Below are 13,820 nucleotides of genomic sequence, written 5' to 3'. Positions count from 1 at the left end.
GAATTGAAAATCATATGCCTCCAAGGCAAAGCCAGCCGGGTGTGTGACTGACCTGAGCCAAATGGAACCAATTAATGTTGACTTGCTTGGGGAGTAAGGTTTGTTTACTAAGTCCATTTGCTGGTGGGAAGTCAAGTTTCTTTATCTCTCTTGTTTGTAATTTAATTTGCTAATTGGTTCTTTTTTTTTTTTAAAGTTTGTGGGAACTTGGGGTTAAAGTGCAGAAATCCAGATTTTATGAGCATGTTGGATGCAACTAAGGAAACGTAAAAGTTGTTTTAAATTTACATGCTAACTATGCACCTGTTTTCAATTTGTTGCTTTGAAAGATGTTACTATTTGGAATAAATTCAGGGAACTGGAGTTGGATTTGAAGCGGAAGATGGAAGGCAGGAGGCATAGGGATGCTGAAATCCCTCTTAACAAGTCACAGAATTCCCCTGGCTCTCCCTCTCGTGCAATCGGTAGGCGACTTTATGGGAGAAGCTGTACGCAGCTTTCCTATAGCCATCTTTGTAGCTGCAAGTGGAGCAAACTCCACTAGTGTCATAAAAATAATTCATTCTAAAGGCTCTACATCACAGATGTGTGGGCTGTGCTCCCATGCAGTATGGGACTGCATGTGGAGGGTGGAAGCCATAATGAACGAGAGTCTTACGTGTTTTAGAGCAAAAGTAACTTTGTTTAAGACCAGTGCTGTTCAAGAAAGGATCTACGTGGCCCAGGACAGGCGTTTGTGAGATCGCTTCTTTCTGCTTCCTCTGATGTCATGATGGTTGGATAGAACTGAGCCTGTTCGCCCACCCTGTAAATTCACTCCGTTGGATTCTAAAGTGCTCTTCTTGGTCCCCTTTTTAAAAGTTGCCTATTCTGTGGAGGTAGTTATCATTTTTTTTTCCTGTTTCCTGGAAATACAGTATTCTTGTTTACGGAGATCTGGGATGGTTTTATTTATAAGTTAATTGGACCATTAACAAGAGGAACTTTGTTTTAAAAATTATATTTGACAAAGAAAGAAAAAAGGGCCTTTCTCTCCCAATTAGTGATTTGGTCCCATAAGAACCAACTCCTTGTTTACCTCAGGTCTGCTCAAGCTTCAGGCTATGAGCAGATGAAAATCAGTGACCAGAACCTGCTTGACACCGGGGAATAAATATGTAATGGGCCTACTGTGTGGGTTGGCTAGCTGTGAGTAATGTCTATAAACATGTTCTGGTTTTTTGTTTTGTTTTGTTTTGTTTTGCTTTTTTAATTTCCTTGATGTGTTTCAAATCAATCTCAAAATTGGTTACTTAGGTCAGCAATCCTTTATTATTGCCAGAAGTCTTTAGTTTGGACAGGGCATCAGGAGGCAGCCAGAGCACGTGAGTTGGCATCTGTGGTCTGTTTCAAGATGGCAGCTTTAAGAGCTAGAGGTGGTTAAGGGGAATAGCCGCCTTTCAAAATGGCTCTCTGCGGCTGTGAATTGGTGCTGATGCTGGTGAGGACCTGAGATGGGCTGTCTTGATAAATCCTTATGTTTGCCTGTTTTGGGGCCTGTTTGGGCTTCATCATAACTTGGCAGCTAAATTTCCAGTTTACTCATTGCACTGAGAGGGACTTTTAAATACAATGAAATTTGAGATATAATATGACTGATAATATGAAATATAATATGAAATATGTGCCACACAACAGGTATTATATAGAGAAGCTTATTATATGAGCATGGGGAGAGAAGGAAAAGGGGGCACCCTAGAGCGAGACAAAGAGACAGAGAAGAGAGAGAAACAAGAGTAAGAGAGAGAGGAGGGAAGAGAGGAAGAGAGAAACACGAGTAAGAGAGAGGAAAAGAAAAGCAAGAGAGAAAGAAGTAGGTAGGTTTGTCCTTTTATAATCCTGGCTAGGGCCATGCCTAGTGACAGGTAGGCAATGACGTCACAGGTTGCTAGGCGGACTATGGCAGAACCCTAACAGGGAGCTAGACACCTTCTCTGATGGTAGGCTCATCAAATAAGTCACAACGAAGTTGACCTCGTCCCCCTTGCCTATGTACGTTGTTTATTTTAGTACCCACTGGTATTTCTCACAGTGTTCCTGAACATGTATTACTCTTTTGTTATCATATAACACACTTTCAATGGGTATAAATTTCGGTTCTTAGTTAAGGATGAGAGGTGTTTTAGGATTTATAGTGGAAATATTTGTAGCATAGAAGAAAAGCCTATGTAAAGCATAAATGTGGCAGTTCAGTTTCACAGGTGGTGGGGAGGTGTCTGCGGAGAAAAGCATCCCTGGAGGCTCCATTGAAGGGACAAGTAATGTAGGATGGCTTGAGGAATGGTGCACATCATTTTGAAGATGGGATCTTTTGACTCTTCCTTAGGGATTCCAACCCGACCCCAGGAGTTAAATGTCATCACTCAACCCCACCCACCCCACCCACCTCACCCCCATTTTACACCTGCAGCTTCTTCATTTACCTTCCACTGCATCTTTCAGCTGGTTCTAAGAAGCCTGCTTCTCTTCCTACCTTACTCTGAGATACTGGGGCTGGCTGTGTGCCACATACTTACAAAATGCCCACAATCAACATTCGGTAGCCTGAATTAAAATGGAAGGACAGTGGGCTTTGTCTTAGTCTGGGGCGGTCTCCCTGAGGTAGTCCTTGAGATGAGGGGTCAAGTACAAATAGTTGCTTGTTCAGTATAGGAAGCTTTGGTGCAAAGGGCAAAGAAACCGATGAAAGAGGAGCTGTTAAGCCAGCTGCCATAGGGATGCAAGGGGATGGGGGTGGGAAGTGATCCTTAGGAAAGGACTCAGAAATTTAAAAAGGAAACAATAAACAAGTAAACAAAAATTCACCCCTCCCTAACTCGGAGCTAAACAACTTGAAGAACCTGGCAGCTCAGGTGGGGATCTATACCCTCCTCCTATGCTCTTGCCTTTGTGCTTCATGATTAAAAAACTCTGAGAAATTCCTTGTTTTTTAATAGCTGAGTAGTATTCCATAGTGTATATGTACCACAGTTTCTTTATCCATTTTTCTACTGATGGACACTTAGGCTGCTTCCATGATCTGGCTATTATGAATAAGGCTGCTATGAACATGGTTGAGCTATTTTCTTGTTGTGTGCTGGAGCATCTTCTGGGTATATTCCAAGGAGTGGGTCTTGAGGAAGCCCTATTCCCAGTTTTCTGAGATAGCACCAGATAGCTTTCCAAAGTGGCTGTACTAGTTTGCATTCCCACCAGCAATGAAGGAGTGTTCCTCTCTCCCCACATCCTCGCCAGCATGTGGTGTCACTTGAGTTTTTGATCTTAGCCATTCTGATGGGTGTAAGATAGAATCCGAAATTTGTGGATAAATGGATTGAGCTAGAAATGATCATAATGAGTGAGTTAACCCAGAAGCAGAAAGACTTAAAGGGTATATACTCACTTATATCTGCATACTAGCCCAAGGGGCATGTCCCACGAAAGCCTTCACTTACCAGGAAACTGGGACAGAGGGGAGGACATCCTATTGGGACCTACAAGTAGAACATTATGATAGGCAGATTTGGGCCCAGAGGTCCCGCTCAAACTAAGGCAACAGCCAAGGACAATACAGGCGGTAAACTTTAAACCCCTACCCAGATCTAGCCAATGGTCAGAATATTCTCCACACTTGAGTGGAGAGTGGGATATGACTTTCTCACATACTCTGGTGTCTCACATTTGACCATGTCCCCTGGAGGGGGAGACCTGGTGGCACTCAGAGGAAGGACAGCAGGTTACCAAGAAGAGACTTGATACCCTGAGCATATACAGGGGGAGGTAATCCCCCTCAGGAACAGTCATAGGGGAGGGGAATAAGGGGAAAAGGGGAGGGGGGAAAGAATGGGAGGACACAAGGGATGGGATAACCATTGAGATGTAACAAGAATAAATTAATAATAAAAAATTAAAAAAAAAACTCTGAGAAAAGAGAGTGGATGGCGTGTGTTTGGAAAGTGATGCCTCTCGGTGCCGGTGTCCCTGGTTGAAGTTCTGCTTTGAGAAAACAGGAAGCATGACTGCTGCGTTCAGCTTCACAGGCCTCAAAGAGTTGCCGATGCAGTAAATAACCAAATCAATGAATTTAGTTTAATAACCCAGTGTGGGAATTTAAGAGGTGTGGTTTTTTTCTATTGTGTCAATTCAAAGGAGACAAGGGGGCTGGTAACAAACCCTGACTATGTATGAGGTACCCTTAGCCTTTATAACCTCATAACATAACAAACCAAGTAGCCACCAAGCAAAGCTGCTGTTGGCAGCCTGAGGTGCTTATTGAGCTCCTTTGATTTTTTTTGTGACTCCTGTGATTTTTTTGTGAGTTCATGCCCACCAAGTTTACACCTCCCAGGCCAACTTAATTCCACTGGTGTCTAGTCTTGAATAATTAGGTTTAGTTTAGATTCATGAGACGTGAAATCAGGTAATATTGACGGATGGTGCCCAATGAACTGTCTTTGCTTAGGTGAGCATGCAACCTGAGGTACCTCCCCTTCCTGTTATGAGAGAGACTGTGCCCACTGCCTTTGGCATATGTTTTAGAATTCTAGGTGCATCTGTTTCCATTAGCTGCTGGAAGACAGTTATGCTAGGTTCCTGTATGCAATTATAGCCGGGTATCATTAGCAGTGTCAGGGATTAGTTCTCTCCCATGGGTCTCAAATTGGGCCAGTCACTGGTTTGTCATCTCCTCAATCTCTGCTTCATCTTTTCCCCTCCACTTCTTATAGGCAAGTCAAATTTTGGGTCTAAGGTTTTTATGGGTGTTGTTCTCCTCCCTCCACTGGAAGTACAGCTGATGAAAATAAATGCAGAGACCCACAGCCAAGCAATAGGCTGACCTCAAGGAGTTTTGTGGAAGAGTAGGAGGAAGGATAGAGGGAGTGGAGGAGTTAAGAAGACCTACAGGATCAACTGACCTGGGCCCATGGGGCCTCAGAGACTGAACCACCAACCCAAGAGCATGCATGGATTACACCTAGACCCTCTACACATAGGTAGCTGATGTGCATCGTAGTCAACATGTGGGTCCCTAGCAACAGGAGCGGTCACTGTCTCAGATTCTGTTGTCTGCCTCTGGATCCCTTTCCCTGAGCTGGGCTGTCTTGTCAGGCCTCAGCTGGAGAGGATTCACTTAGTCCTGCTGGGACTTGCAGTGCCTGCATGGGTTGACACCCCTGAGAACCCTCCCTTCTCTGCGGAAAAGGAGAGGAGGTAATTGGGAGAGAGGGGCATGAGGGCGGGACTGGGAGGAGGGAGAGAGGAAGGGGCCTGGGACCAGGCTGTAAAGAGATTAATAAATAAATGGAAAAAAAAAAAGAAAAGAAAAAACACACTAAATTAAAAAAAAAAAAAAAGGAATTGTAGATGCTAGTACATTATGATGCTGTATTTGGAAAAAAAGCAGGAACAAAATTACAGTGAGGTCACTCACAAAAGTCCTAATCTTTACACACACACACACACACACACACAGACACACACACACACACACACACAAAACAACAACAACAACAACCCATTTGGACCCAGAACCAGCTTCAGAGGGAAGATAATGTGCAAATGTACAGGAAAAAAATTGACCATGTATTTAAACCAACCAATTTCTGGTATTCCATTACACAGGCTCTTTCTGTGCCACGTTTTTTTGCCGAAAACTTTTTCAAATAGTTGTCTTCCCTACTCCTGACTCCTACCCCAAGTCCCCACTCTTTCAGAGGAAGATAAGTACACTGTGTCCTTTCTCCCTGTCCCCTTGCTTGGACTGGGGTTTCAAAGGCAGCCTTTTGTTTTATGAAACTCCACCTCTATCAGAGAATGACGTGGATGGATCTTCTTCATCTGTGCCTCAGCTGCCATTGTTACAAATAAGTTACATGGCACTTTGCATGAAGTCCGTGCACACTATGGCTACTTTAAGTGATAGAAAATGCAAATTAACAAAAAAAAAAAAAAAAAAAAAAAAAAAGAGGGAAAAAAAAAACCTACCAGCAGTCCAACTAGGAATAGATCATATCAGTATATTTGCATCTGTGCTTCGAGACATAAGCACATGGTTATTCATAATGGGAATGGTAAAGATTTGTGTGTATGTCTGTGTGTGTGTGTGTCTCTGTGTCTATATGTGTGTCTACATGTGTGTAGATGTGTTCCTGTGAGTCTGTCTGTATCTGTCTGCATGTGTGTGTATGTGTGCTTGTGTGTGTGTGTGTATGTGTGTACCTCTGTATATGCATGTGATGTGTGTGTGTATGTGTGTGCATGGGCATGTATGTGTACCAGCTACTATGATAGGCACAAAATGGGCACCATGGGGAGAAAAGTATCAGGATGTTAGGATACTCTGGGCTTTGACATCATCATGCTTGAAAATGTATCTGCTCTGCTTTTGTTTGAGTATTACTGGAAATATAAAAGATATAATCCTTATATTGTATCTGACAGTTAGTATGAGGTAACACACATACACCTTAATTTTCTAGAAAATGTGTTTTATGAGAAGGCAGGAAAGTCTCAGAGAAGTCTACACAACCTAACCACAGTCTAATACTTTGAGGCATAATAAAACTAGCATTTTGGGGGTGGGGTCTAATGCCTTCTTAATTTATAGTATGATTACATTAACATTACAAAACCATGTCTGTTAGGCAGTTCTAAAAGATGAAGTGGAAGCTTCTTTATCTTCTTTAGACAGAGGTAGCAGAAGAGAGCACACTGATAAGAACCGAGGCAGCCATCAGTTATGTGCACTGTAGGTCAGGCTAGCTTTGTAGTTCTCAGCCATGGATGACCTCAGAGTTGGCACCTCACTTCCCTGGGATTTGCTTTCTTCTTCTGGGATGAAGAAGTTGTTCAGCCACCTGGAAAGTACTTCTTCGTAATATGTAATTCCCCAAGAGGGTTGTAAGTCTCTGTTCCCACGTTGACTTGTGAAGAAGGTGGGGCTAATGTCTATGAAAAAACAGTAGTAGAGGAGGGAGGGTTACTAACCCACTATATATGCATTGGCATCCAGAGAAATATAAGTATCTAGTTGTTTAAATTCTCTTTCTTCATGATTTAGAGGGATTGATATGCAATGCTGATGTGCATTTCAGGACATTTAATGTACATGCTCCAAACATTCTTTGATGTGCTTTATTTTTTAACTTACTAAAAATAAGAGTTTTACTACTGGCTTCTGCTGAGGACATAGAAAGATAAACAAAGTATTGCCTTCATCTTATTAACAAGAAAAAGCCATATAATCAATGAAATTATAACTTTAGACACATAGAAGTATTATTTATCACCATCTATTCCGTAAAGAAGTTTTTATGAGGGTTTTAGATGCACTAGTTTATGACTATAAGAATGTTATGAGAAATCAGTTTAATACCATGTCCCTTTAGCAGAATAATAGTAATAGGCTGCTACTTAAGGCCTATGTCAAGGCTAGCCATAGGTTCTTAGACCTAATAATGGTAACATGTATGAATTTCATTTTATGGAGGCCTAAAATCCATTGAGAAAGTTAAGTGGTTGCTTTCATGACATTTGTGCCACTGTTACACCAGCAGGCATGTCATTTCAGGCACTGTTGTCACTCATGGAGTTCACAGATGCATACACTTGATGGTTACTTTTCCTCTCCAATAGCGTGAATAGCACCTTCCAGAGGCATGAAAGGTAGTTAAGTAGGGATGAAGTTTCCAGGTAAATACTAACTTGATTTCTTCGTGTCTGTGGCTTAAGTATGTGGTGTATTCAGATCTAGGGTCTTTCTGTCGAGTTCTATAGGGTAACCAAGTACATTGAAAATAGCCCATAATGTTTGGAGGTCACCCTGGCCAACCACTACAAAAAAGTAACCCATTCTTGGTTGTGGGTGTTTTGATTTTTATTAGCCTGTGGCATCTAGTAGAGGTTTTGTAGCCCCATTATGGAATAACTTTGTTTAAATTCTCTTTCTTCGTGATTTTTAACATTTTCAACAATCTATCTGTTATTATTTATAGTACCTCTGATTTAGGCTTATGAAGGTTTATAAAGGTTAAGTTTGGTTGATTCATTTGGGTGAGGATACTTCTGAAATGGTGCTGTGCCCTCATCAGGGTTTTACATCATGATGAAAGTCATGTTAGAATGTCTCATTGTGGAGGTGGTTGCTATGGTCACTAATAGGTAATGTCTTCCATGTTCTGTAGTTGTCTTTGTAGATACATCTGGGTAGGTTTTAAAAGGCAATAGAAAGATCATGGTTTTTGTCAGATTTGGCTCACTAATGACTTTTGTCTGAAAATTGTGGTTTTTGCTAAATGATGATTTTTGATTTATTGTTTCATGTATGTTGAGGACAGACTTTCTTCCTTCCTCTTGCCCGCCTTCCTTCTCTTCCTTTCTACTTTCTTTCCTATCTCCTCCCCAGAGCTTTGTTTGCCACCAGATGAGTATTATTTAAATTAGTATTATGCATTGATATTTATTATTACTTATTAATTATTTTTATTGCTGCTTCAATCCCCCCAGCGTTAGCCAATGAGAGATGCTGCAGCTAACTTCCAGGGCTCATTTACAATTTGTTCATCTTTTTATCAGTACTTTTGTTACTTGAATTTTGGAATCTCTACATGGTCGCCATCTGATACAGAGGAAATCGGGGTCTCCTTTGGACGCACTTGGTCTCATTACTAAATGAATCTAAGAATGGACGCCAGCAGAGGTGCAAACACACTTCTAACATATTTTCAAAGAAAACAGCGAAGCCAGGAAAGCTGTAAACTTCCTGCAGCTACCTGGAGGAGAAAAATAGAGATGAGAAGGGAACAAACCATGGCGTGGAAGGCCATGGAGGGCAGACCTGTGGCTGGCAGACAAGCAGCCAGAGGGTGGGGCCAGAGGCTTTATCCACAGAGTCAGGAGCAACCAGAAGTTGCAGGGGAAAGGTAGACAAGTTAAGGTGAGCGTGCTTATGAAAGAGAAGGAAGAGAAGGAGAAGTTATGTTTTTCCGAATAAGGCAGAGGAGTGGTAGCCATACATGGCCGCAGGCTGTAAGTTACTGTGCTAGAAGAAAGCGTTCTGTAAAGGAAGAGCATGCCATCTCATTGAGGAACTAATTTATCTGCTCTGTTTCTTGCATGGCTGAAGGTGAGTCTGCCTTCTCCTGAGTAATACTCAGCTAAAGCGACTGAGGCTGGAATGAGACTCTCTTCTCTTGACTAGAATATACTTTTCTATCCCAACACTTGGTCTATGATTTTACAAAATACCTTCATCTTTCAGAATGATTTTCTAATTTTGTGTGTGTGTGTGTGTGTGTGTGTGTGTGTGTGTGTGTGTGTGTGTGTGTGTTCTGTGCATACACTGCTATGGTGGTAGTCAGAGGAAAGCTTGCAGGAACTGGTTCTCTCCTACTATGTGAATCCTGGGGCTAGAATTCAACTTATTAGTTTTGACAGCATGTGTCTCTCTACCTGCTGAGGCTTCTTGATGGCCTTCCAATCTCATTTTATGCTTTTCTTGTCCAAGCCTTAAATATCAGCCATTTATCCAAGGAGGCAAGACATTGGCTATTAATTTTATATCCATTTAAGAGTTAGAATACAAAGTCATTACAAAATATCAAGGTCTTGCATGGTCACAGATTATGTTGGGTATGTCTTGGGCATGTAAGAGATCAGGCTTTGACTCTCAATATGTTCAACCCAGAAACTTTTTTTTTCCAGAAACTTTTTTCTGTCTTTTTTCTTTTTCTTTTTCATCACCACCTCCCTTTTATCTGTCTTATGGAACACCAGCTAAAAGAGGTTGAATAGCCATATGAAACCTTTTCTCCTCTGAGAAATAGCTTTGCTAGGGTACATATGCCATACAATGAACTATTACACTTCAGTACACAGTTTGGTAAGTTTTGATACTTTTATGCATTCATGAAACCATTAACATACATTTTTCTTCAGGATCCTCACTCTCCTTCTTTCCTTCCTCATTGTTCCACCCGATCACTGATGTGCTGTCAGTTCTTTCCTGCGCTTTAATATATACATGTATATATATTCCACAAGTTTGCACTCCCACCAGCAGTGGAGGAGTGTTCTCCTTTCTCCACATCCTCACCAGCCTGTGCTTCCCTTGAGGTTTTGATCTTAGCCATTCCGATGAGTGTAAGATGGAATGTCAGGGTCGTTTTGATTTGCATTTCCGTGATAACTAAGGATGTTGAGCATTCCTCTAAGTGTTTCTCGGCCATTCGAGATTCCTCTGTTGAGAGTTATGTTTAGCTCTGTACCCCATTTTTAAATTGGGCTACTGGTTTCTTGGTGTCTGGTGTGCCAGAGTGTGTTGATACACATGGGGCACTTCTCTGTTCTCTGAGAAGGAAAGGGCAGAATGGGGGAGAGGAGAGTACATGGTGGGGTGGGTTGAGACTGGGAGGGGAGGAGGGGCCTGCAACCAGGATGTGAAGTGAATAAATAAAAAACATTTTAAAAAGAGCTGGGCGCAGTGGCTCACACCTGTAATCCCAGCACTTGGAAAGGCAGAGGCAGGCAGATCTCTGTCAGTTCGAGATCAGCCTGGTCCACAAGGCAAGTCCAGGACACCCAAGGCTACACAAAGAAACCCTGTCTCAAAATATTTTTTAAAAAAGATAGGTTTCCCATAAAGAGATCATACTATCTATTCTCAGAGTTTAACGAGTCATTCGTGATGCAGTGAATATCAATATTTTATTCCCTTTCATTTTTTTGGTCGCATTTAAAAATCTTTTAAACACATTTTTAAATCTTTTATCTAATAAGGAAAACCTGGGCAGTTTTTAGATTTGGCTGTTGAAAACAGAACTCCTTTATGTGCATATACACTAAGCACCGATTTGTTTTCTAAACTGTGTGAGTTTTGTACATTGATCTTACGTCATTCAACCTTGGTAGGCTCAGTCACTGATTTAAGTAGTAGTTTTGATTGACATGGGCTTGTGTATAAGTCTTAGGTAACTCACTGGAAATACAGATAGTTTTATTTTTGCTTTTCTAATATGCAACCTATTAACTTCTTTCCCTTGCTTTATTGCACTGGCTAATGCCTGTTGGACTTGGTTGAGTATATGGAACATGTCACTTACACCATTGCCTGCTCACCATATCCTATGGGTTCTGCATAGATTTTGGTTATTTGATTTATCTCCTCACCATGAGTTTTCACTTCTTGCCATTTTGAATGTCCATTGGCTTTTCATTGGCTGTAAGACATTTTGAGTTATTTTTGTTGGGTGCTGGCTAAAGAGGGGTGTGTGTGTGTGTGTGTGTGTGTTCTGATTCTTCAACTTTCTATTTTTGTTTATTTCACAGATTAGCTGAAATCAAGTTGATTCTTTGGAATCCTCTTTCTTAAAAAAAAAAAATAATTTATTCAGATTACATCCTGATTGTTATCCCCTCACTTGTATCTTCCAGTTCTCCCTCCCTCCCTCTCTCACCCTATTCCCCTCCCCTAGACCTCTAACAGAAGGTGTCCTCCTCCACCACCATATGACCACAGATTATCAGGTCTCATCAGGATAGCCTGCTTCCCCTTCCTCTAGTGCCACCAGGCCTCCCCACCAAGGGGAAGTAGTCAAATAGGGAGCCCCAGAGTTCATGTCAGAGGTGGTCCCTGCTCTCCCCACAACCATGAAGAATGCGCAGCCCATTGGCTAGATCTGAATAGGGGGTCTAGGTTCACTGCAGATGTGCAGGGAGCAGCAGGGTAGTGTGCAATCCCACCCTCCTTGAGTGCAGCACCCATGGCCCTGCTGTTCCTGAGTTTCCGCCTTAACTGGAGTGAATACACAGCTGGTACAGGCTCCAGTGTGACTATCAGAAAGGGCAAGCTCTAATCCTTTCCAGCAGTTCTTTTCCAGCCTGGGTTAGTTCCTTTTCATGCATATGTAGATCAGCTCTCATCTGAATATTCAAGAGGGTTCCCGCAAGCCTTCTGGAATGATCTCTCTCTGAGCATTTCTCCTGTTTCTACAGGTCTGACCTCTGTCTCCTTAGCTGGAGGATGGTGAGTGCTGGCCTTTGACTATTCTTGTCCTCCCTGCACTGTGGCCTATAAAGGTGGCAAGCTGGCCATTAGTGTGAACTGTCTCACTGGGCTGTATCTCTGAGGGACGGCTTCCTTCCTTGGCAGAAAGAGGGCCAGTGCCTTACAGATTGTCGTTTTCAGGGTTTTTCAAAGTTGTCACATAACTTTAAGCGAGGATTGCTCTCATTCCTGTTAACCCATGTTACTTGAAAGAAGAAGCAAAGCCCCAGAGCCTACCTAGTTACATTCTGTTCAGTCCAACAAAATATGCCACCAGGAGTGAGAATGAGTTAGTTGCTGAGAGGAGGGTCTGAGGTGTATATTCCTGTATTCTGTTGAGTGATGGATGGCAGTATTGGCCTGCTTGCATTATTGCTTCTCTATGTCTTCCGCTCAGATCCTCTCTATTAGATTTTCATAACTCAAACATACCAATTTAATTCAGTTGTGCTTGAAATTTTTTTTACGAGAGGGTAAAAGTTTTATTCTGTGTCCCTGGTGTTCGTCATTCTTACATCAGAAATTGCAAATCCAAGTGCTTTTAAGGGTCATCCAAGGAATGGATAGGCATGAACTGAGGAAGGCATAAAATGACTATTAAAAAGCCACTGGTACTTACTCAGGAAAAGAAAACTTGCCCTGAGGGTAAGGGGAGATTGTGGTCAGTTACAGAGGAAAGCCCTGGGTCAGGAGAGGTGAAAGACAACCCACAAGTGCTAATTATTGCCTTGAGGGAATGCACAGTGTTCTGCAGATCTGCTGATTTTTTTTTTAAGAGGAGTAGAAAGCAGATTTTAATTATATATCTAACAGTTTTTGATTAGCTTCAAATTTTAATCACAATGCAGTCTTTGAATCAAATAGCATATAACCTGCAGGCCCAACATGCCTTTCGAATAATAGCTTGCAACCCTGCTTAGCAATAGAAGAACTGCTCACAACTAGAAGTTGAGAAAACTAACTTTTACTCATACAGAAATAGATTAGAAAGGCACAGAGATGACTTAGGACTAGAGTGTGCTTTCTTTTGCTACTGATACTTATTCAGGAAAAGAAATCTCACCCTGAGGGTAAGGGGAGATTGTGGTCAATTACAGAGGAGAGCCCTGGATCAGTAGAGGCCTTTCTCCCCTTTGTCTGCAGCCCAGGACCTTAGCCTATATAGTGGTGCCGGTTGGTCCCTCTCTAGGGTGGGTCTCTTATCAATAAATTGGCATAATCCTTTACAGATGTACGCAGGGGCTAGCTAATCTCTCACAGGTGTGCCTGGAAGCTAGCCTCTAAGTCAGTGGTTCTCAGCCTCTGGGTCACGACCCATAAAGACCGTCGGAAAGCACAGGCATTTCTATTGCCATTTGCAACAATAGCAAAATTACAGTTATGAAGGAGCAACAAAAATAATTTTATGGCCTGGGTCACCACAAGATGAGGAACTGTATTAAAGGGTCACAGCATTAGGAAGGTTGATCTAGCGGACTCCAGAACACGTCAGGCTGGTAATTGATACCACCTGAGACCTTTGACAAAAAACCAAAAGGTAAGTTTTCAATTTGTGTTTCATTCTAAGAGGCACCACGATGGACTCTTAGGATGTGCAGGAGTGTGAACTGGCCTTTTGTCTTACGCATGCACACAGTATACACAACCTGAGCATTAGTCATTTTGTGACCACCTTGATCTTCAGCTTGACTGCGCTGATGTTATGATACTCCGAGTTTATCAGCGGCAGTCCCCAAGCTCCAACGGTAGTGGTGTTGTC

General features: G+C 42.1%; 1 protein-coding gene across 1 annotated transcript in view; it reads left to right on the top strand.

Moving 5' to 3' along the window:
* The first annotated feature begins 1,064 nt into the window (after nt 1-1,064).
* Nucleotides 1,065-13,820, top strand: part of Pid1 (phosphotyrosine interaction domain containing 1) — a 132,375-nt gene continuing 119,619 nt past the window's right edge. Inside the window, exon 1 of the mRNA XM_051154203.1 lies at nt 1,065-1,188. The gene's annotated coding sequence lies outside the window, so the exon portion shown is untranslated. The remainder of the gene's footprint in view (nt 1,189-13,820) is intronic.

Source organism: Acomys russatus, chromosome 12 (genome assembly GCF_903995435.1).
Source record: "Acomys russatus chromosome 12, mAcoRus1.1, whole genome shotgun sequence".
In the NCBI taxonomy this organism is placed as follows: domain Eukaryota; kingdom Metazoa; phylum Chordata; class Mammalia; order Rodentia; family Muridae; genus Acomys; species Acomys russatus.
This window is presented reverse-complemented; position numbering and strand designations above follow the sequence as displayed.